Source organism: Eschrichtius robustus, chromosome 7 (assembly GCF_028021215.1).
Source record: "Eschrichtius robustus isolate mEscRob2 chromosome 7, mEscRob2.pri, whole genome shotgun sequence".
NCBI lineage: Eukaryota > Metazoa > Chordata > Mammalia > Artiodactyla > Eschrichtiidae > Eschrichtius > Eschrichtius robustus.
The window spans coordinates 98088209-98109675 of record NC_090830.1 but is presented as its reverse complement, the minus strand read 5'-3'; the positions used below and the strand labels follow the sequence as shown (position 1 = coordinate 98109675).

At 36.1% G+C, this 21467-nt stretch overlaps 1 long non-coding RNA gene across 1 annotated transcript; it reads right to left on the bottom strand.

Annotated features, from left to right (window-relative positions):
* Positions 1-17727: 17727 nt before the first annotated feature.
* Positions 17728-21174, bottom strand: LOC137767713 (uncharacterized). Its single transcript, XR_011074559.1, has 3 exons — positions 21056-21174; positions 20166-20233; positions 17728-18250 (listed from the first exon to the last, which is right to left on the bottom strand). It is a non-coding gene; the product is annotated as an uncharacterized lncRNA (long non-coding RNA).
* Between the last annotated feature and the right edge of the window lie 293 nt (positions 21175-21467).

Here is a 21467-nt window from a genome sequence, read left to right as displayed (position 1 = left end):
TGTGTTCCTCTGCAGAGTTTATCAAGATCATTTACACTGACAATATAAGAGTTATTGAAGTTAAGTATTAGGCTTTTGCCTTTTGGAAATTGTAAAAAACGTACCATCTTTGTAAACACTTCGAAAATAATTCTGAAGTTCCCTTTCAGGCAAATGACTAGATATCAGACAAGTGACTTTAAATAGCAGGCTCAGAACTGTAGATACATATTATTTTGACTTCCTAGAATCATCTTATTCTAAAAACTGTCACTTCCCCTATTCACATTTGTTATTCTATCTTTATTCCAAGAGTTGGTAGCTAACCAAATCTGAGCCAACTCTAATCCTCTCCCTAGTGACAACTAATTGGATCAGGAATAAGTAATTTATTCAAGCTGAACTTGTTAGTTTCTCTGGGAATTTGGAATCAGGACTAAGATTACAGATGTCTGAGAGGACAGTATAAATTTGGGGATTAGTAGTATTTTTGCTCTACTGTGTAGACTGAGATGGGAGAAAATACTGCTCAGCATTAAACAAATAAAACAGAAGAAGAAGAAACACAAAACAAATATCCTGATAGAACTTGAGCCCTTGGTTTCAGTTGTTCTTGAGGCTTAGTTTAAATGTGCATTCCATGTTCCTGAGAAACATTAGTATCATTTCCCCTTTTGGCTTACCTTTATGTTACTTGCAACCAAACAAGTTGCAATACTAACCAATACTCCCCAGTGTCTTTTATGCCAGGCTAATTCAGATGGACTCTATTACCATACTGCAGAGAGAGCAAATGACTTAGTATTCCTCACTAGCTATAAGTCATTTCTCTATCCATGTGGTTTCATTCAGGAATTGAGGCACAAGTAGAAAACCACGTGTTTATAACTTCAAAACACCAAGAGGAAAATTCATTCTAGGAGGCCTTCTCATAATCAGAGAGATATTAAAAATGATATAAGCTCATATTCACTGAATTTAATTTTGGTTTGACCAATAAATAGTTTAAAACATAATGAGAATTTTTGTCAATTTAGCTGTGAAAAGTCTGCTGAATGTTGGAGAAAGAAATGTCTTTGCTTTTTAAGAGGTTTTCTAGAATATGTAGTTTAGGCCCTAATAAAAGAAGAAAGCAAGTCGTTGACTACACATATGGCTTATTCTGTTTAATTAATTCCTATTTTCCAGAAACATAAACTCCAGCTTGTCAAAAAAGAAAAAAAAAAAGGAAGACCATAAAGCTGTGCAAACTGTTAGATGACACAAAGTAATTGAGTGGTTCACATCCCAACTTTGTTGTGTGACTTGAGTTAATTACTTAATCTCTCAGTGACTCAGTTTTTTTTCTCTGTAAAATAAGGATAAGAACTCGTACATCATAGGAGGGTTATGAGTTATAAATGAGCTAATATATGTAAATCATGTAGAGTAGTGCCTTATATTTAATGTAAACATAGTTAGGGCTCAACCAATGTTAGCTATTATTTTCTCAGATAGAAATGCTAGAAAATGTAGTTTTCATAGAGTTTTGATTGCAATTGAAGTACAACTAGCCCTTAAACAAATGGGCCTTTCACAGTACTCCATTTATGCTTGTTTCTCTCAAGGTATTTAAAAACAAAAATAAATTTTAAAATGAAAGGGGAAAAAAAGGTATTCTCTATGCAGTTTTTAGGAAGAGCAGGGGCTGCCACAAAGTCTAACGGTGAGAGCGTGCTCAAATTCCAGCCTATTTAGAAATCTGCCCAAATGTAGTAGACGTATTGTTTTTCCCTACCCTCTTTCTTTTCCTTCCTTTTGATAACAGAACCTCTATTTCATGTGGAAAACATGCACATGATTCAACTGGGAGTGAAACTGAACCCTCTTTTTCCAAGCCACATGGTGGGCAGGTGACCCAGGCCTAGCTAATCAGAATGTGTGATTCAGGACTGTTAGGGAAAGCACTCTGTCTGTGGTAGCATGCCAATATTTGGTTGCTAGCCTTCATCCAGCTACATGAAGAGAGCTTGGATAGAGAGAGCTAATCTCCTAATGGAATTCTGTGAGACCTTGGATCCCAGCCAAGCATTCCAGTGATTACACCTAACTGTATCTGTGTTACCTTTAAGATACTAAAGGTATACACTCTGCTTCCATTAGAATGGGGTCCATTTGATCCACTTTCCCCCCAACAGAAAAAAGCTAAGAGACATTTAAGTATGTTTTTACCAAGTCCAATTATTTAACTCATTGATTAGAGAATTAGGTTAACCAGAAAAGACTGGAAAAAAATAAACAGATCTTAAAGAAAAAAATCTTTAATAAATTGATGTCAATTCTAAATTTGCTGTAGTCAAGGATAAAACCATCTTAAAAATGTATGCTTTAGAATAATGATTTCAAATTCATGTATCAGAAGATCACATAGACATAAATTTTCTGCCTTGAGCTAAGATCATGAAGATTATCAAGTTTTAGTTTTTTAGTTTTTTTTTTTTTTAGTTTTTAGATCAAGTGTTAAGGTATTCTGAAATCCCATTCAAAAGTGCATTAGAATTCAGCTGTAAGCCTAAAAAAATTCTTGAGGATGAGATGTAAGAATATGCAAATAAACAATTTTGAACTGATCAGGAAGAATGAGAATAAAAAATAGAGTACTTCTCAACTTTGCACCCATCCCCATCCCCCTCTGCATATCTCCTTTATAATAAGTAATCTTCATCCAATTGTATGTGTTGGGCAAGGAAGGGACAGGAAGGTGGTGGGACTGGTGACTAAAAGCTCTTTAGAATGTCACTTAAGATTTTCTCCTGTGGGACTATTTAGAAAATTTCCCTCTGCCAGAGGTTTTAATATCCACCCCAACACTACGAAGAATTTTGCTTTCCACCCATCCATCCTCTAAAAGTTATTGGTCTTAACACAATCTTTATCCTTAAGAAATTGAGGCACAGATTGCTTTAAATTCCTCCCCCAAAAAACTCACAGTGAGATTATGGCAGAGATGAAATTAAGACCCCATTACATTACCCCTATCATACTACTTTCTATACAACTATTATTCTTGCTTTCCATGCTTTGTTGTTTCTCAGGCTTCCTTGTGTGCTCAGATATCCAGAGGATATGGGAAAATATATGTAACTGGGAAGACTGAAGTTTGGCTATAATGATCACTTGTAGGCAGTCCACTGTGGCAAGAGCCGTACATGGTGTGCAAGTATTATTATCCAAAACTATATTTTAAACTCATGTTAAGTCCTACCATTTCCATTGACTTTTCCCAGTTCTCTCAGTTTGTGACAATTTCTTCATTTCCTTGAACTTTTGGAGTGTCTCATTGTAAATAATCTTATGGTAGTCTTTATTGTGTATGATTTTCCAACATAAATATAGGGTCATTAGAGGGAAGTATATAAGACTGTCTTCTGTTGATACTTTATCCTTTTTTCCACAACACCTCACATTGTTCTGGGTTAAATATATATGTGTGGAAGGACTTGCCCATAGCCTTGCATAAGTCAATTAATGGTGGTTTCTCCATTTAATACTCACAGTTTCTCCTGAGTGTTTTTATTAAGTTTTGCATAGCAGTACAAACAAATGCACTATTTACAGTTTCAGACCGGATTATACTCTCCTGAGTAGTCACATACCTAATACAGGTAATCAGTAACATAAAGAAAACCAGTATTTAACAAAATCACTTTTGTGGCACAGTCATTCAATCTGGATGAGTGGTCATTTGCTAAATTACTCAGGTAACAACCTGGTTCTGAGTCTTGTGGAGAGGAAACAGGGTTTGGGGATTGAGATGGAGAAAGGAGGTGAGAAGTTTATATAGGAATTACTTCAAAAATAAAAGTAAATTAAATTTTTTGAAAAAAGAAAAAGAAGAGCAAAAGGATAAGATACAAGGGAAATTACTGATGTGTGCATAAATATGCATATATTATTTTCCTGTGTGTCTATGTACAAACACATGAGAGAAATGCAAGGAAATCTGTTTCTTTTTATGGTTGACTCTTCTGTGTGTAGTGGGATTTAATGGCTACATCTGAGCTAAATATTATGGCAAATAGCAGAACACAGTAGTTATTGCACACGATTGTCTGTGAACTGGGTGGGCAGGAATTTTTCATTTCATAAATCATTTCAGCTTTCTGTTCTAATTCCATAGGACTGAGAGACTAAAAAAAGCTCAAGAAAGAAAAATGTGCTTTGTGTTTTTTCTTCTTATTTCACCCTTTTCCAGTTTGATAGATCTTTAGTGTTAACGATTAGTTTTTTAAAAAGATGTTTCAAAATATCTTTATTGCTCTGCTTTTGAAGACAATTATTATGTTTTTCTTTTTTTATTTTCTTCCTTGCCAGGGAAATTTAGTACCAAAAGCAATGGAGTCTACTGCTTCCTTCCTTTTTTTCAGTTTATTTATAGCACAGTCTGTATCAATGAAATAATGCTATATTATTTTCCTGTTGATTGCTTACCGTTCGTAGTTCAAAATTCCAGCCAAGGTCCAGAAGTGGTTTTGCCCTTATTTAAAATTTCCTACTAAAGACATTCTGTTACAGCTTTGCAAATAAGTACCTCTCAGGCCTCAAGTCGCTATAAAGGTAATTTAGTAATTTAAATAAACACCCTTTGCCAGTCTGTTTCCTCCCTTCAAGGAGACTGCGGAAGTAGTTTCCTTAATATTTCAGGTTTCTCCCTATTTTCCTTAAATGATCCTTCGGTCTTCAACCAAGACGTTAGTTTAGGTAGGTCGTCTGTAACATGTCTCCAGGGCAAACACGGAATGCTCTTGGTGGGACAAAATAAAATAGGTTAAAAAATTTGCTTAACAGCTAGTCAGTGAGCATTGTTTTGAAATTTGCTTACTGCTGGGGTAAGAAATTTAAATCAGTTCTTGAGACTGTATGGTTATCATAATCAAAATCCACAGCTATGGTTCCAGGTCTAGAGTCAGGAACTCCCCCCTCCCCCAATTCCACCTTCTCAGCTTGCCCCTCACAATAGTTAAAAAAACATTTCCCTTCAGCTCTTCCCATTTGCTCATCCTGCCTTCTCACCTAGCATTTTCGTAAGTCCCTCACATTTGTTACTGATCTCATATTTAGAATTGGCTAACAGAAACTAGCATTCAAATGTCAAATAAAGAGAAGGTACCCTTTATATTTATTTAAACAAACCTTCTAATTTGCCATGGTAATAACTAAGACGAACAGAATCACAGCTGAGTGCTGTTAACATGCAAACAACCCCTTGTGCTAAGTGAGTTTTGTTGGTTTTAGTCAATAGGTTTCTGATTGGATTTTCATAAAGATTTTGAGTATTGTTTGCTCTTAGTTCCTTCTGAAATCCTGAAAGCTACATTATACAGTTAATTGCTCTGATTTGATTTCAAGAAAGTTAAAAAAATTATATAAAAACAAATTTATAATTACTATATTGGCTGAATTTAGTGTGGTTCTCTGTATATATTGTGATCTTTTTTTAAAAAAGTGTGAAAATTAAAGCAATACAAGAGGTAGTCCATAGCTACAACTAGGAGATACAGAAATAATGATTTAAGTAGAGAGTTAAATTTCTGAAATGCTTCATTTTCCTCAATGTAAATAGTCTGTGTAAGCATGGATTAAAGATGAAAATTCTTGATATAATCATTAGAATTCAAGAGAAAATTTTAAAAATCAGGTGAACATAGTGCTGTTCATTTGAACTGTGATTAATTCTCAAAAAATTCATTTGATAAATTATGAAATAGAAATGAATGGCCCAGCTTAGGTTAGGTCCAGTCTGAACACTCTCCTAGGATTTTTGAACATAAACAATAGAAAGTATCTCTCAGCCTCTCTCTGATGGAAAGGCTGTGACTGGGTTACTAGATCTTCCAGTTGTTTAGCAAAAGTCCAGAGTCAGAAACGTCTGGAGACTATGGATTTTCTCTTGTGCAAGCTAACAGTCCCCCACACCCACTACTGGTTTTCTTGTGGTTTGGTTACAGGTACCAGTATATAACCCCCTTTACTAATCTAGTTTGACTTGGATTTGTCACTTCCAAGAAAAGGGTTCTAATAAAACAACTGTAATGTGTATTTTTGTATGCTTTGTAAAAAGAAAAAATATACATATGTATACATATATTGTTATTATTGTTATTCTTATTATATACTTTTGTATTTTCCTATTGAATTAGGTCCTCGGGGTACTCCTGTTATATGGTCACATAAATAAGAAACAAGTAAAGGAAACTATGGGTTTCAAAATAAAAATATTTTTTTCACATATATTAAAACTTGTGGAGAGCGTCTTTTTGTATTCATCTTTTCTTTCCTGTGTACTTTTTCCTCTTTTGTAATTAAATGTTTCCAGCACCCTTCACACCAAGCCAAGCATAAGCACTCTAGTTACTATGGCCTGAAGACAACTCTTTTACAAAAAAGAGCCAAGAAAGGCAGAGTAGACAAAAGTTGAAAAAGGTAGAACAGAAGTGATGAGAGGAAGCAGGTAAAAGACATATATCTTGTAAACAATTTTTTTTCTTCTGAGTTGCCGCAAGGTATAATCAGTCATATGCTGCTCATTTTGGGTTTCCTTTGCTACCTTCTCCAGCTCTGGCCAATCTATGTATATATTTGTGTAAGTGAATCAAAGTACATCCAGTGGGTTTAGGGCAAAAGATGAAATATGATAGGAAATTGAGCTACTAACTGTACCAATTTAAAAGCCAGAGAAAATGCTCTGCAGTTATTTTGAGTCAACAGTACTTCAACACCTGATAACATTGACATTATTTTTACTGAGGACATCAGAGAAGGTAGACAGAGACTTGTTCAATGTTCTTAGATGATTTTAAGCCCTGTGATTTTGATCTTCTCCAGTCTCTGGCTACACTCAACAGAATAACAGTGAAAGAAAATTACACCTTGAAATATTTGTGCTTTAATGATTTTATAATTAGACTGCAAGTTCTTTGAGATTAATGTGGATATAATTCCTCCTAATAAGAGTAGTTGTAGTACAAGTGGCAATAGTGGTCATAGCTATCATTGTGAATAATAGTAATAGCTAACATTTAATGAGCATTTGTTATATACCAAGTACCATGCAAAGAGCTTTAGATAAGTTATTTCATTTAAACTCTATGAGATAAGGTATGTTTTATTCTCCTTATTTCACACATGAGGAAACTGAGACAGAGAGGTTGTTACTTACAGTCATGATAGTTATACTTAAAATGGTTGTAGTAGTTGTGGTGGCTTAAGATTTATCTAGTACTCTCTATTTGTCAAGAGCAGGTCATGTATTATTTAATCTTTAAAAAATACCATTAGTTAGGTGTCATCATTTCATCTAATTCTACACGCTGGGGATTATGCTGCATTATTTATTTATTATTTGTTAATTAGAAAACTAAAAACACTATATTAAATTCACTCAGTTATATTCAAAATTTAGAAATATTTAGAAATATTCAAGTGTAGATTTAAATATGTGTCTTTAAGCCAAGGAATTGGGTACTACTATTGCCATTTTACATATAGAGAAACTGAGGCATAGTGATGATAAAAACATGCCCAAATTCATACATACTGCCTAGTAGCAAAGCTGGGATACAAACCCAGGTCTGCCTGGTATTGAATAAGCATACATCTGGATTGGTCTTGAGTAATCAGAGAGAATGTCTCATCTTTATGTTGGTTCTTTCTATTGCAAAACATCAGACAAAAATATTTAAGAATAAAGGTCAGGGGCTCTCACTGTCTCCACAATTCCATGTATCTGTAAACTTGTAAATCAAATGGATATCCAAAACCAAAATGAACAGTGAATGGCAGGCAGCCCCTGTGGCCAATCACTACGGAATCTTTAAACACAAATTCTCTCAGTAGCAAGATTATTGCCTGAATTAGTGACTTGACTCTCCATTTCCCCCTGCCTTGAAAAGTCGACAGTTAACTAGATGTCTTGGCTCTTTGCCTAATTGGACAATGATATGTCTAACACATGATATACATATTGTGACAGTTATTTCTTTACAAATATGTAATGCCACAAACAAAGACAGTTTGAGAATTTAAATAATAGTGTTTGGGTGTAGTTTTAGTCATGCCTTACCACTTTGTTATACGACCCAATTGCCCGGCTAACATTTTCTCAGGCAGTTATTTCCTGTGCATTTCCTGAGGTTTCCACAACTAGCCATTTTTTAAGAGGATGGTAGTTAAAATAATAGAGCTTTTAAGGAATCTGAAGTTTAGTGATTAGGGTTGCGGCCAATGGGTGTACTTCCTGCTAACTGTGAGAATATAGAAGGTAGAATTCCTTCCTAATTATTGCAAAAACAAACATCCTTACAATTTTTTTCTTCTCTAGCAGATTGATAAGAAAAAGACCCAGCAGAACGTAGTGCCCCAGGAACAACTGGATGCCATTGTGCTTTAAGAGAAACAAAACAGGAAACCAACCAAGAAAACCAATCTTAATTTCCTCATACAAACTGAGAGACAGGAGAAACATGTTTAGATAGAAGTGATGCAATCAAAGGTTTACTATATCATAACAAAGAGGCCTGCATATGATCAAACTTTTGAACATTCTCTTACAAGAGCTATTTGGAACCAGTATTATTTATTTTCCTGTAGATCTTGAATGGAAAAGCATAGATCTTTAGAAAAGGGCTGGTTCATAATGAAGAACAGTTTTGAGCACACCAAAGATAAAACAGCTCTCCATTTCAAATTAACAGAGCTTAAATTTGGGGCCTGGAAAGGGCAATGAGATTTTATCAAAATGAACACGAAAACATTTACAATGTTTTTATGTCTTTTGCAGTGCTTAGTACCACAACCTCTCCTTTCTCAGGGACCCCAACTTTCCTTACCTATAAAGAAATGCCATCTTTTTAAATGAAAATTATATTCAGTTCATTCAAGCTTATCATCATTATGGTGCCCTAATCGTTCTCCTGATTTATGTCTCCCTTTAGAATTAATTACTAATTACTTCCAATTAATTAGTAATTAGCAGTAATTAGTAATTGATTTCTCCCTTTAGAAATTAATTGCTAATTACTTCTGCCACCCCTGTGCCAGGTCCAGGGAACTTTGATGGTCTGTCCTTAAGTGTGCAGCAGGGACTGTGTAGCATAAGCCTCGGATATGCAAGATTTCTAAAGTTTAGATGATAATTTAAGAGGAATGAACATAAAGAAGGTCAGCAACAAAATTAGTCTTATAAAATGTAAAAGCTTGCCCTTTAAGCACTTTAGGTAGAATTCTAGAGATATGAAATCATACTGGTATAGTGGAGACTTTGTTTTCTGGCTACCCAGCACCTGTGCTTTTCTTCTTTCTGGTGACCGCTTATCCCCCCAGTTACCCCCTGAGGAGTAACCCTTTTTCTTCTCTCAGCACAGGTGGCTTGAGTAAGACTTACATCAGCTGAGAATCTGGGAGTGGAGCACATGATCCTGGCCTGTATCCTTCCAGTGATTGGCACAGTGCCTGGCAATGTTAGGAATTTGATATCTGTCAAGCAACTCGATATTTGTGTCTCCCTTCATATCAGTAAGTCTAATCTTTTCTCTGCTTACTTTGCTACCATTAGGCCATCCCCTAGCCCTGAAATATCTCTCACTTTTCCTATGCTAAGCAGCATTTGTGCCCATCTTCTATTAGCATCTGGTGTCAGAAGGCTCCATAATGCTTTCTTACAGGTCAGTGGTGGGGCACACATTAGAAAATGCTCTCCAAATTATCAATTAATGAATGAAAATGTGGTCAAAGAAGTGTTTCAGTGTTATTAGTCTTAAAAAGCCAACAAAAGTCTTCAACTGTGAATCTTAAATTGACTTCTGGAAAGTAAGTTCACTGGATGTGGGCATCCTTTCTCTGTACAGTGTCTAGCTGGGAAAAATAATATGCAGATCAAGTTAATCATTTATCGAATATTTTCTAGTACTACGCTATTGATTTTAGGACTTAAAAGTAATGTGGCTGCTGTTTTTTCATTAATATTTTAATTGTTTAACACCAGAACAAATTAACCATAAAACAAGTCAACAAATAATAAAGTATATTGGTGATCTTTAATATTTATTCATGGGACTGATCACAGGAACTTAAAAAAATAATTGAACATTAGAGGAAAAATACCCTTCAATTTTTGTTTGTCTATTATAAACAATTTTTATAATAGATAAACAGCTTTTATCTATTATAAACAATCTTTAAATCTTTTATCTGTTATACATAGAGTTATTTATGTATTATAGCCAATTAACTTATTGATTGTGACAGTTAAGAAATAATCCCAAAATGTGAATGTCATATTTTTAAAGGAAATTGAATTAAGAAACACAAGAGATAATCATATTTTATGTATTCTCACTGAAAGTAGTACTTGCTCCAAGGTTAGAGCCACAGAGCGGCAGGAAATAGGTGATTAATTTTACCATTGCTGAAAATTCTCAAGCTATTAAAGGTGAGTCAAAATGTCAGAAATCGAAATCACACTGTTAATATGGATGATCTAATTGTTCATACTCATTCAGTAGATACCAACACAAATTACTTTACTTTGTTTTTTGAGTTTCCATTTTACTCCAATGAATTCGATTCTGATATTCTATCTGTCATAGAGGACTGGTCCCAAGTTCTCTTCTTTTCTTAAGTTTCCAGTACTTATGTTTCTTCTTCACTTCTATTTCATGTTGCATATTTCTCAGCAATTTCTTAACACTAAGTTATAAAAATAATTCTAGTTTTGATGTTTTTAGCACAAGGGCTCATCTGTTCACAGGAACACCCCTCTTTACAGGAACAACCCTCTTTGCAGGAATATTCTGCCCAGGTTCTAGAAAAATCTACCTTGCTGATTAGAGAATAGCTTACTCCCTACTCTCACTAGATTAATACAGGTTAATAGAGAGAAGCTTCAGGTACAACAATTAAACGCATCAATAAAATTTACAGCCCATCAATTAATTTATAGTCCTTGAGCTTTAGGGAGTTTCTTTTCTATGGGTCTCCTACACTGTGGCTTCTGCATTCTCATGTTAAGTATTCATTTTCTTTTGTTGTCATTCATTTTTACTGAATTATTCCAGGTCAGATCTGGCACACAACATTTTAAACCTTAGGACTAAAGAGTTCTCCTTTATCCTCCTGTTTTGTTGAGCAATCAAAAGTTGTAACTCTGAAGTTAAATGGAAATCAAAGCTTCCATTAAAGAAGCTCCTCTCTCCCATACTTGACGATCACAAACATTCAGAATTCCCTCCAATTATTTCAGTTCACAAGTGTAACTAGAAATACAGAATAGCCCTTCCCAATCCAAGGATGCCAGAGAGAAGACTGGCATTTTTTCTATAAGCTTACCTGGAGCTTTATAAGAACTAAATTCAAAACTCTGGCCAAGTATTTTTGTGGTTATTAGCACAAAATTAGCAGATAAATGAGTTATCAGTTGGCTTATGTCTTATATGTAGCAGACCTAGGAGGCACAGTTTCAGAGTCTGTTCAGGTGAAGCAAATAAAAAACCGGCTCTGCCTAAAATGTGAATTACCTAGTAAAATCGGTGACCTTGCAAATAATAATGCATTAGGAAAACGTTTCTTCTCTCTAAAGGATGAAATAACTAGGAGAATAAAACTCTTTCCTTAGGATATGTGTGTGTGTGCACATGTGCATGAGTACATGCATACACATATGCACTCCCAAAAGCTATCTGCTTCACATTATTAGGATTAAAGAGGAGATTTCCAACAGAACCAAACTGGACTAGCCTTTTCCCAACTGCAGTGCTCTTTGAGATTTGAAGTGCCAAAGGACATCTTGGGTGTCCTCCTGGAGGTCTACACTATTCTGCCAAACTGAACAGCTTAGTCCTGGGGAAGTTTTTTATGGCAGGTAGTGAGCCTGAAGGAAGACCTGTTGTGGACTTGGGTTTGCATTCCCTAAGGTGGTAACTCACAGAGAAGAGTTAGAGGAGGGATGGCTTTCCCAGAAACCCAAACCTGAGTTCAGGGAGGCAAGTTCAAGAACATGGGATGCTCCTAAGAATACCTTTATTAAAGAATATCTAACTTCATGTGTGTTTTTATATTAGACTTTGGGAAAAGTCATATTTACTTAGAGACTTTTCCTTAATTTTCTCCCTTCAACACTCTAAATCTCTTCAGTTTAAAAAAAAAAACCCATTAGGAAATGTTGATATATTTCAAAAATATTGTGAGTTAGGGCTGTGGGACTAAAGGAATGGAATCAGAAAGGGCAGGATGTCTTTGGTGGGGGGGATCTATATTCTTATTTTAAGAATATAGATTTGCATTTCTCTAATGATTAGTGATGTTGAGGATCCTTTCATGTGTTTGTTGGCAATCTGTATATCTTCTTTGGAAAAATGTTTATTTAGGTCTTCTGCCTGTTTTTGGATTGGGTTGTTTGTTTTTTTGACACTGAGCTGCATAAGCTGCTTGTATATTTTGGAGATTAATCCTTTGTCAGTTGCTTCATTTGCAAATATTTTCTCCCATTCTGAGGGCTGTCTTTTCATCTTGTTTATGGTTTCCTTTGCTGTGCAAAAGCTTTTAAGTTTCAATAGGTCCCATTTGTTTATTTTTGTTTTTTTCCCCTTTCTCTAGGAGGTGGGTCAAAAAGGATCTTGCAGTGATTTATGTCATAGAGTGTTCTGCCTATGTTTTCCTCTAAGAGTTTTATGGTGTTTGCCCTTCAATTTAGGTCCATAATCCATTTTGAGTTTATTTTTGCGTATGGTGTTAAGGAGTGTTCTAATTTCATTCTTTTACATGTAGCTGTCCAGTTTTCCCAGCACTACTTATTGAAGTGCATGGGTTTATCTCTGGGCTTTCTATCCTGTTCCATTGATCTATATTTCTGTTTTGTGCCAATACCGTGCTGTCGATTACTGTAGCTTTGTAGTATAGACTGAAGTCAGGGAGCCTGATTCCTCCAGCTCCGTTTTTCTTTCTCAGGATTGCTTTGGCTATTTAGGATCTTTTGTGTTTTCATACAAGTTGTGAAATTTTTTGTTCTAGCTCTGTTAAAAATGCCATTGGTAGTTTGATAGGAATTGCATTGAATCTGTAGATTGCTTTGGGTAGTATAGTCATTTTCACAATGTTGATTCTTCCAATCCAAGAACATGGTATATCTCTCCATGTGTTTGTATCATCTTTAGTTTCTTTCATCAGGGTCTTATAATTTTCTGCATACAGATCTTTTGTCTCCTTAGGTAGGTTTATTCCTAAGTATTTTATTCTTTTTGTTGCAGTGGTAAATGGGAGTGTTTCCTTAATTTCTCTTTCAGATTTTTCATCATTAGTGGATAGGAATGCAAGAGATTTCTGTGCATTAATTTTGTATCCTGCTACTTTACCAGATTCATTGATTAGATCTAGTAGTTTCCTGGTAGCATCTTTAGGATTCTCTATGTATAGCATAATGTCGTCTGCAAACAGTGACACTTTTACTTCTTCTTTTCCTATTTGGATTCCATTTATTTCTTTTTCTTCTCTGATTGCTGTGGCTTAAACTTCCAAAACTACGTTGAATAATAGCAGTGAGAGTGGTCAACCTTGTCTTGTTCCTGATCTTAGTGGAAATGGTTTCAGAATTTCCCCATTGAGAATGATGTTCACTGTGGGTTTGTCATGTATGGCCTTTATTATGTTGAGGTAAGTTCCCTCTATGCCTACTTTTTGGAGGGTTTTTATCATAAATGGGTGTTGAATTTTGTCGAAAGCTTTTTATGCATCTATTGAGATGATCATACGGTTTTTATTCTTCAATTTGTTAATATGGTTTATCGCATTGATTTGCATATACTGAAGAATCCTTGCATTACTGGGATAAACCCCACTTGATCATGGTGTATGATCCTTTTAATGTGCTGTTGGATTCTGTTTGCTAGTATTTTGTTGAGGATTTCTGCATCTATGTTCATCAGTGATATTGGCCTGTAGTTTTCTTTTTTTGTGCCATCTTTTTCTGGTTTTGGTATCAGGGCGATGGTGGCCTCGTAGAATGAGTTTGAGAGTCTCCCTCTGCTATATTTTAGAAGATTTTGAGAAGGATAGGTGTTAGCTCTTCTCTAAATGTTTGATAGAATTCACCTGTTAAGCCATCTGGTCTGGGCTTTTGTTTGTTGGAAGATTTTTAGTCACAGTTTCAATTTCAGTGCTTGTGATAGGTCTCTTTGTATTTTCTATTTCTTCCTGGTTCAGTCTCAGAAGGGTGTGCTTTTCTAAGAATTTGTCCATTTCTTCCAGGTTGTCCATTTTATTGGCATATAGTTGCTTGTAGTAATCTCCCATGATCCTTTGTATTTCTTCAGTGTCAGTTGTTACTTCTCCTTTTTCATTTTTTTTTCTTTTAATCTGAGGGTGAGATCCAGGTATCAGTAATTTTTTTTTAATTAATTAATTAATTTATTTTTGGCTGTGTTGGGTCTCCGTTTCTGTGCGAGGGCTTTCTCTAGTTGTGGCAAGCGGGGGCCACTCTTCATCGCGGTGCACGCGCCTCTCACTATCGCGGCCTCTCTTGTTGCAGAGCACAGGCTCCAGACGCGCAGGCTCAGTAGTTGTGGCTCACGGGCCTAGTTGCTCTGCGGCATGTGGGATCTTCCCAGACCAGGGCTTGAACCCATGTCCCCTGCATTAGCAGGCAGATTCTCAACCACTGCGCCACCAGGGAAGCCCCCCTTTTTCATTTCTAATTCTATTGATTTGAGTCCTCTCCCTTTTTTTCTTGATGTGTCTGGCAAATGGTTTATCAATTTTGTTTATCTTCTCAGAGAACCAGCTTTCAGTTTTATGGATCTTTGCTATCATTTCCTTCATTTCTTTTTCATTTATTTCTGATCTGATCTCTATGATTTTTTTCCTTCTGCTAACTTTGGGGTTTTTTGTTCTTCTTTCTCTAATTGCTTTAGGTGTAAGGTTAGGATGCTTATTTGAGATGTTTCTTGAGGTAGGATTGTATTGCTGTAAACTTCCCTCTTAGAACTGCTTTTGCTGCATCCCATAGGTTTTGGGTCATCGTGTTTTCATTGTCATTTGTTTCTAGGTATTTTTTGATTTCCTCTTTGATTTCTTCAGTGATCTCTTGGTTATTTAGTAGTGTATTGTTTAGCCTCCATGTGTCTGTCATTTTATTAACAATAAAATGGTAAAAAAAAAAAAGAAAGAAAGAAAGAAGAGAGCACTGAAACCAAAAAAGAAATCCACCAATGATAACAAGTGCTAAAAACTATACTATAAAAATAAAAATAAAAAAAACAGACAGAACCCTAGGATAAATGGCAAAAGCAAAGCTGTATAGACAAAATCACACAAAGGAGTATACACATATGCACTCACAAGAAGAGAAAAAGGAAAAAATATATATATATAAAAGAGAATAACCAAATCAATAAACAAATCTACCAATGATAATGAGCCCTAAATACTAAACTAAGATAAACATAAAACTAGAAACAAATTAGATGCAGGAAGCAAACCCCAAGCCTACAGTTGCTCCCAAAGTCCACCACCTCAATTTTGGGATGATTCGTTGTCTATTCAGGTATTCCACAGATGCAGGGTACATCAAGGTGATTGTGGCAATTTAATCCGCTTCTCCTGAGGCTGCTGGGAGAAATTTCCCTTTCTCTTCTTTGTTTGCACAGCTCCTGGTGTTCACCTTTGGGTTTGGCCCTTCTTCTGCATGTAGGTCACCTGAGGGTGTCTGTTCCCCACCCAGACAAGACAGGGATAAAGTAGTGGCTGATTAGGGGGCTCTGGCTCACCTCAGGCTGGAGGAAGGGAGGGATATGGAGTGCGGGGAGAACCTGCAGCAGCAGAGGCCAGCGTGACATTGCAACTGCCTGAGGCGTGCTGTGTGTTCTCCCCGGGAGGTCGTGCACAGGCTCCTGGGAGGGGAGGTGTGGATAGTGACCTGTGCTTGCACACAGGCTTCTTGGTGGCGGCAGCAGCAGCCTTAGCATTCCATGCCCATCTCTGGGGTCCGCGCTGATAGCTGCGGCTCATGCCCATCTCTGGAGCTTGTTTAGGCGGTACTCTGAATCCCCTCTCCTCACGCACCCGGAAACAGTGGTCTCTTACCTCTTACGCAGTTCCAGACTTTTTCCCGGACTCCCTCCCGGCTAGCTGTGGTGCACTAACCCCCTTCAGGCTGTGTTCACGCAGCCAACCCCAGTCCTCTCCCTGGGATCTGACGTCCTAAGCCCGAGCCTCACCTCCCAGCCCCCGCCCGCCCCAGCGGGTGAGCAGACAAGTCTCTCAGGCTGGTGAGTGCTGGTCAGCACCAATCCTCTGTGTGGGAATCTCTCCACTTTGCCCTCTGCACCCCTGTTTCTGGGCTCTCCTCTGTGGCTCCGAAGCTTCCCCCCCCCCCCCGCCCCCCCATCTCCACCAGTGAAGGGGCTTCCTAGTGTGTGGAAACTTTTCCTCCTTCACAGCTCCCTCCCAGAGGTGCAGGTCCCGTCCCTATTCTTTTGTCTCTTTTTTTTTTCTTTTTTCTTTTGCCCTACCCAGGTACGTGGGAAGTTTCTTGCCTTTTGGGAAGTCTGAGGTCTTCTGCCAGCATTCAGTAGGTGTTCTGTAGGAGTTGTTCCACATGTAGATGTATTTTTGATGTATGTGTGGGGAGGAAGGTGATCTCCACGTCTTGCTCCTCTGCCATTTTGAAGGTCCCTCTCTACTGGTAACTTTTTAAAGTGATATAAGTGCAATAAAACAAAGTTGACTCTGACTTCTTAACATACAACAAATTCTCGAAATAGAATTAATATTCAGTTTATTAAAAAGTATATTTTATGAATTAGTGTACTGTTACCTCACTTCTGTGTCCCCATTGTTAAGTACTTCTTTGGAGTAAATTTTTGTTAATTTTTCAGAAAAAGCATATTTATATTTGTCATAAAGTGTATTTTTTCTAGAATACAGTTAGCCAAACATTTTGTTTGTTAAATTTCAAAATTAACATTTGTCTTCTTTATACGTGTGTGTATCTGTATTTGCTTTCTAATTCTGTATGATGAATTTTAGACTCAAAAGATACTGAAATAAGAGTTCAAGTAAATGATATAGGCTCATAAAATATTTAGAGATAGTAGTGATAACTTGAAAAGATATACCAAGGAAAAGGAAATAAACATACAGTTATTAGAAAAGGGACATAAATAGTATCTGGCAATATGGATGAGACTGAAGCTTTAGAACTTATCCAAATTAATAGCTTACTACTCCTCCATATATTAGGGACACAGAGGAGACACCATAATGTAAGAAAGAACATGTATATCCCCTTAACCTAACTGACTTTTCAGTGGTGGTGGTACAGTGCCCAAGAACATTTTATGGTTTTATTCTGTGGTGTATGTGTTAGTGGGAGGAAGAGGAAGGATAAAGATAAATGATGAATTCTTATTTGTTTTTCTTTCCTAATGCTTGTATAAGCTGAGAGTTGTGACATATTTATGTCATATACATGACTTATACAGACTTCTAGTGGAATGAATTAGGATGTAAAAATTGATCACTTTCTGGGCAACTTGATGCCCCAGAAAATTTACCAAAGTTTTTTCTCCTGTAGCTTCCTAAGGTCACAATATAGGAATAATGTGTTTCTTTGTTCTGTGCTGAATATTCCTCAGCAATATTATGGAGGCATTCTATGAATGTAACCCTTTTTCAAGCTAACACAAACACCCAGACAATAGTTTCATGATTTTCCCTTTATTGTGGCGCATTTCAACCTATAACTTGGAGATATTATAAGTGGGCAATGCATTCTTTACCTTTATAACTTTGTAAGCATTCTTTTTTTAATTTATTTTTTTATTTTTTGGCTGTGTTGGGTCTTTGTTGCTGTGTGTGGGCTTTCTCTAGTTGCAGGGAGCGGGGTCTACTCTTCGTTGCAGGTCACGGGCTTCTCATTGCAGTGGCTTCTCGTTGCGGAGCATGGGCTCTAGGCGCACGGGCTTCAGTAGTTGTGGCTCACAGGCTCTAGAGTGCAGGCTCAGTAGTTGTGGTGCACAGGCTTAGTTGCTCTGTGGCATGTGGGATCTTCCCAGACCAGGGCTCGAACCCGTGTCCCCTGCATTGGCAGGTGGATTCTTAACCATTGCACCACCAGAGAAGTCCTTGTAAGTATTCTTAATACAAATTATAGACAGATGGTTTATTAACACTTGTAGATTTTGCTGTTGGCTGTGACCAACTAGCCTGTAACAGAAAATTCCTCCTGTTGAGAACTAGACATCTGGGTAAAATAATAAAATAAAAACAAAAACAAAAACATGAGAGAACACTTACAAAGCAATGTGGATTTGAGAGAACAAGGATGTAGAAAGAGAGCAAAGCAATAAATTATTTTATTCTTTTCCATTTTGCAAGCATTAATAATACAAAGTTATAGAAAGAGTACTAGTTTAGCTCCCAAGTATTAAATGATGAATGATGGGAATTTGTGGCAACTCTGACTTTCACCTGGCTTTTTCATTTTTTCTTAGAAAATTGTAATTCTATAGTTACTTTCAACTGTGACATCCGTTGGCTATTTTAGATTTTAGACACAAGCAGAGATTAGAATTCTTCACAGCAAATCATAGTTAGTGTAATAGCCAAATAACAAAGTGGAAAATACAAATAGTTACTATGCATAATACAGGAATTATCGTTGCATGATTGTGAAAAGATTAGATTTGAGTCAGGTAAACAGGGATTTGAATCCTGGCTGGCCATCTACTTTCTAGCCATTTTACTTTTGGTAAGTTAATTAATTATATAGGTTTTTGTGATGTTTAAAAGGTCCAATGTGTATAAAATGCACAAATCAGTGATTGGCACACAGTAATGCTCAATTACTATTATCAATTATTATTATAGATAATATCAACTTAATTAGTAAAGTTGAATAAAAAATAATCATAATATACAATAATACACAAGACAAATTAGCAAAGACTTTCATAAATGATGATGCTGGCAAGAGTGTGGTAAGATATAGGTAGCCTTGCATATGAAACATGGTTCTTCTAAAGAGCAACATAACAAAGAAAAATATTCTGTTCTTTGGTCTAATAATTATACTTGTAATCTATCCTAAAGGACTAAAACCAAAGGCAGCCAGAATTTATAAAAAAAGAACACTCACAACATGATTTATACTAGAGAAAAACTGGAGGCAGATTAAACGTCTAACGAGAGAATGTTAAATAAAAGGTTGGGATTACACTAAAATGAGATAGTACACAGACATTACAAGGACATTTGCGAAAATGCTTTCAGTGTGGCAGTACAAAGTTTATTCATTTGTACTCTTAGCCCACGTGGCCTGGGTGGGTTTCAGCATGTACCCCAAATCTAAGTCTATCAGAGCAAAATGCTCGCGTATCCTAGTAATAGTTTTGAAGATGTGCACCTGATTTAAGCAGGTCCAATTTGAGTGCAGTCTAGAGCTTTCGCTAGAAATGTTGAAACAAAAATTTTCTTTCACGAGAGCCTTGGGAAAAACGACTCTCTCTTTGGATACCGTGGTGAGAGGGTGTTAAATCTGGAACTGATACTCATGGATTTGGTACCATACATGAGGGGAGTTAGCATAAGGATAAAGCCAACCTAAGAAAACAAATCTGAGAGAAGTGCAGGTAAAAGAACCAGAGTCCAGATGAATCTCTGGGTTGTGCTAGAACCCACTTCTTCCTCTGGACTTTTCAATTCTGTAGCCAACAATTTTCTGGATTTGCTTCAACCAGTTTAAGATGGGTTTACTGACCCTTGAAACATAATAAATTCTGAATGATATATGTAAGCTATAATACTAAGTAGGGAACAAGCTTGAATCAATATTACAATATGCATTTCGTTCTCAATTATGAAAAATGCATATTCACAGAAAACACTGGAAAATGTGTAAAAATATCTCTACTTGTTGACCAACTATTATTTTTTATCTTTTTATGCATTTTTCAAGTTTTAATAATGAGCATGTATTACTTTCATTATTTAACAAAATATTTATTTTTTTCCAAATTATATCTTGGGAGGCAAATTGAGCAAGTCATTTTGGATCAACTCAGTAAGAGGTGTTCTCCGCACAAGGAGATGAAATGCTCTTCTTTTGAAATTGCATAAACTTACTCTTGTAATTTCTAGACATCTTGGGGAACACTCACCTCAGTGAATTAATCTGGTGTCTCTTTCATGTACACAGGGAAAACTGCAAGTACTCTCTATTCAGCTCCTGTAGAATGAGATTGATAAATTATTTAGCATAATAAAGTGTTATTCAAGGTTTGTATCTTTTTGGAGGACAAGAGGATAAAGCTGTGTCCAGTTAAAAGTGAGACTTACTTCCTGCCCTTGGAAAAGATGGGGTTGTCCCTTGCTTGCATAACTCAGCTTTAAAAATTAATTTTAGTTTAAATTTTCACATAGGTTTAGTAACAGGCACACATCAACTAACAATACTGATAATGCCACTATTCCCAACAGTTTTTACATTCAGTAATAGTTTCTTCATATAATAAAAACAACAGGCTGAATTTCTAATTAATTCATGGTTATCAAACTCTGGCTGTTGTACTAAAAGTGAGCATGGGTAACAATGCTTCAAAATAAAATTATAATATAGTGTGTTGCCACAATCTCAAAACCCCACTGTCATAAATACACACTATTTACCTAGATGTTTCTGTGACCCTGGGAGTTACATTACTTCAATATTAGAAGACACTCGATAATTGTTCTCCCATAAAAACAATGAGTTACAAAGTACAATTATTCATTTTCCAACCCCATACTATTAGGGATGTTACTTTTCAATTAGATTTGGAGGTGATACAATACAGCAATAATATTTAAAATATTTTTCCTACTTCTGTAGCAGTATAATATATACATAGATAAGCATATAATTCACTTCTGGTGACAAAGAAAATGACTTTTGAAATGACTCTTCTGGGAGCTCATCTCCTCTTTCCTTAAAGCTACCCGTTATATAGATGAAGAATTCCGTCAGACAGACATTTTGTTTGATTAAAACTTGAATGGTATACGTACTTACATGGTATGAGTGAGACAGAAACGCCCTTTTTAATTGTGCACTCAGCCACAGCAGACGGAGCCGGTCAGCCTGCACGTTCCAGCTGGCCGACTCCTACAAGTCCTCACTGTCAGCCCCATTCCTGGTCATGAACCAAAAGTTAATATTTGGAGTAGCTTTTCAATATGTGTATTCAAAGATGGTATTATGACTCATCAGCAATTAAACAAACATTCTGATATCCTTTAAGCCTTTTTCACACAGAGAAACTAAATCTTAAATTCTAAAAGCAAAAACAAAATCCCTTTTTACAGGGTTAGATTTTCAAACAATACCAATGGTATTTTTTGTTAAATTCTTATTTATGTATGATAGGAATTCTTTTCATATTTACATATTTTCCCTTTGACCTTGAGATTTCTTTTAAATATTG